Raw genomic sequence first — 4,260 nt, 5'->3', positions numbered from 1 at the left:
TCAGAGGCCGAGAAATTTTTGAGAAGTCCTTAATGAACCTCCTATAAAAGCCGGCATGACCAAGGAAACTTCTTATACCTTTGATGTCCTTGGGACACGACATCTTTTCAATAGCATCAACTTTAGCTTTATCAACTTCAATGCCCCTTTCAGAAATTTTATGCCCCAAGACAATACCTTCATTAACCATAAAGTGGCACTTCTGTTAGTTTCTTCACATCTCTGCAAAACTCGATCAAGGTTGCTTAAGCAATCATCAAAAGAGGATCCATAAACGGAGAAATCATCCATGAATACCTCACAAATCTTTTCACAAAAATCAGAGAATATAGCCATCATGCATCTTTGAAAGGTAGTAGGTGCATTGCATAAACCAAAAGGCATATGTCTATAAGCAAAAGTACCGAAAGGGCAAGTAAAAGTGGTCTTTGATTGGTCATCAGCTAACACTGGTATTTGAGAGAAACCAGAATAACCGTCTAGAAAGCAAAAATGTGTATGTTTGGATAATCTTTCTAGCATTTGATCAATGAAAGGTAAGGGGTAATGATCTTTTTAGTAGCCTTATTTAATTTGTAGAAATCAATTACCATCCTATAACCTATAATAATTCTTTGCGGAATCAATTCATCTTTATCATTGGGAACGACAGTAATACCTCCCTTCTTAGGAACACAATGGACAAGACTTACCCACTGACTATCAGCAATGGGATAAATTATACCTGCCTCAAGGAGCTTTAGTATTTCTTTTCTTACCACTTCTTTCATCTTAGGATTCAGCCGTAGTTGGTGATCAATAACCGGTTTGGCATCTTTCTCCAAATTTATTTTGTGTTGACATAGAGTGGGACTAATGCCCTTAAGATCATCAAGAGTATATCCAATAGCAGCACGGTGCTTCTTCAGAATTTTCAATAATGTTTCTTCCTCCTTCTCCGAAAGGTTAGCACTAATAATAACAGGATATATCTTCTTTTCATCAAGATAAGCATATTTAAGAGTATCAGGCAATGGTTTAAGCTCAAACACGGGATCACCCTTGGGTGGAGGAGGATCCCCTAAGATTTCAACAGGCAAGTTGTCTTTCAGAATAGTCCCTGTTTAAATAACACCTCAGCTATTTCCCTTCTTTCATTCATAAACATATCATTTTCATGGTCTAGCAAATATTGTTCTAAAGGATCACTACGAGGTACGGCAATAGAAGCAAGACCAATAATTTCATCTTTACTAGGCAATTCCTCTTCACGGTGTTGTATACGAAATTTAGAAAAGTTGAACTCATGAGACATATCACCTAAACTAATAGTAACAACATCCTTTTTGCAGTCTATCCTAGCATTAACAGTGTTTAAGAAGGGTCTACCAAATATAATGGGACAAAAGCTATCTTGTGGGGAACCAAGAACAAGAAAATCAGTAGGATATTTAGTTTTCCCACACAAGACTTCAACATCTCTAACAATCCCAATTGGTCAAATAGTATCTCTATTAGCAAGTTTAATTGTGACATCAATTTCTTCTAACTCAGCAGGTGCAATATCATGCATAATTTCTCTGTATAAGTCAATAGGTATTGCACTAGCACTAGCACCCATATCACACAAGCCATGATAACAATGATCTCCTATTTTAACAGAAATAACAAGCATGCCTACCACATGTCTATATTTATCTTTAGCACAAGGTTTAGCAATTCTAGCAGTTTCATCACAGAAATAAATAACATGCCCATCAATATTATCAGCCAAGAGATCCTTAACAATAGCAATATTAGGTTCAACTTTAACTTGCTCAGGAGGTGTATAGGTTCTAATACTGCTTTTATGAACCACAGTTGAAGCTTTAGCATGATCTTTTATCCTAACAGGAAAATGTGGTTTCTCAACATAAGCAGTAGGAACAATAGGATCATTATAAGTGATAGTCTTTTCTTCAACTTTAATAGGTGCAACTAATTTTAATTCTATGGGGGGATGATATTTAAACCACTTCTCGTTAGGGAGATCAACATGAGTAGCAAAAGATTCACAGAAAGAAGCTACTATCTCAGAGTCAAGTCCATATTTGGTGCTAAATTTACGAAAAACATCGGTATCCATAAAATATTTAACACAATCAAACTTAGGTGTCATACCTGACTCCTTACCTTCATCGAGATCCCAATCTTCAGAGTTGCGTATAATTCTTTCCAATAAATCTCATTTGAATTCAATAGTCTTCATCATAAAAGAGCCAGCACAAGAAGTATCGAGCATGGTGCGATTGTTATCAGAAAGCCGAGCATAAAATTTTTGGATAATCATTTCTCTTGAGAGCTCATGATTGGGGCATGAATATAACATTTATTTAAGCCTCCCCCAAGCTTGAGCGATGCTTTCTCCTTCGCGAGGCCAAAAATTATATATGTAATTGCGATCACGATGAACAAGATGCATAGGATAAAACTTCTGATGAAATTCCAGTTTCAATCATTTGTAGTTCCATGATCCCATATCATCACATAGCCTATACCATGTCAATGCATCTCCCTCCAAAGATAAAGGGAAGACCTTCTTCTTGATAACATCATCGGGCATACCTGCAAGCTTAAATAATCCACAAACTTCATCCACATATATTAGGTGCTCATCAGGATGTAATGTTCCATCTCCTGCAAAAGGATTAACTAGCACTTTTTCTACCATACCTGAAGGAATTTCAAAGTAGACATTTTCATTTTCAGTAGGTTCAGTAGGTTGAGGAGCAACTCTTTGCTCTACTGGTCGAGGTGAAGATACCCCGAACAAGCCCCTCAGAGGATTACTTTCCATAGTAACAAGTGACAGTAAATTTCAGCACACTATATAAATTTTTCCTTACCAAATTCCACCTACCAAAGGCGCTTCACTCCCCGGCAATGGCACCAAAAAAGAGTCTTGATGACCCACAAGTATAGGGGATCTATCGTAGTCCTTTCGATAAGTAAGAGTGTCGAACCCAACGAGGAGCGGAAGGAAATGATAAGCGGTTTTCAGCAAGGTATTCTCTGCAAGCACTGAAATTATAGGTAATAGATAGTTTTGTGATAAGATAATTTGTAACGAGCAACAAGTAACAAAAGTAAATAAAGTGCAGCAAGGTGGCCCAATCCTTTTTGTAGCAAAGGACAAGCCTGGACAAACTCTTATCTAGAGAAAAGCACTCCCAAGGACACATGGGGATTATCGTCAAGCTAGTTTTCATCACATTCATATGATTCACATTCGGTACTTTGATAATTTGGTATGTGGGTGGACCGATGCTTGGGTACTGTCCTTACTTGGACAAGCATCCCACTTATGATTAACCTCTATTGCAAGCATCCGCAACTGAAGGAAATATGCCCTAGAGGCAATAATAAAGTTATTATTTATTTCCTTATATCATGGTAAATGTTTATTATTCATGCTATAATTGTATTAACCGGAAACATGATACATGTGTGAATACATAGACAAACAGAGTGTCACTAGTATGCCTCTACTTGACTAGCTCGTTGATCAAAGATGGTTATGTTTCCTAGCCATAGACAAAGAGTTGTCATTTGATTAACGGGGTCACATCATTAGGAGAATGATGTGATTGACTTGACCCATTCTGTTAGCTTAGCACTTGATTGTTTAGCTTGTTGCTATTGCTTTCTTCATGACTTATACATGTTCCTATGACTATGAGATTATGCAACTCCCGTTTACTGGAGGAACACTTTGTCTGCTACCAAACGTCACAACGTAACTGGGTGATTATAAAGGTGCTCTACAGGTGTCTCCGATGGTACTTGTTGAGTTGGCATGGATTGAGATTAGGATTTGTCACTCCGATTGTCGGAGAGGTATCTCTGGGCCCTCTCAGTAATGCACATCACTATAAGCCTTGCAAGCAATGCAACTAATGAGTTAGTTGCGGGATAGTGCATTACGGAACAAGTAAAGAGACTTGCCGGTAACGAGATTGAACTAGGTATTGAGATACCGACGATCGAATCTCGAGCAAGTAACATACTGATGACAAAGGGAACAACGTATGTTGTTATGCGGTTTGACCGATAAAGATCTTCGAAGAATATGTAGGAGCCAATATGAGCATCCAAGTTCCGCTATTGGTTATTGACCGGAGACGTGTCTCGGTCATGTCTACATAGTTCTCGAACCCGTAGGGTCCGCACGCTTAAAGTTCGATGACAGTTATACTATGAGTTTATATGTTTTGATGTATCGAAGGTAGTTCGGAGTCCCGG

Source organism: Triticum urartu, chromosome 1 (genome assembly GCF_003073215.2).
Source record: "Triticum urartu cultivar G1812 chromosome 1, Tu2.1, whole genome shotgun sequence".
NCBI classification, from domain to species: Eukaryota; Viridiplantae; Streptophyta; class Magnoliopsida; order Poales; family Poaceae; genus Triticum; species Triticum urartu.
This window is presented reverse-complemented; position numbering follows the sequence as displayed.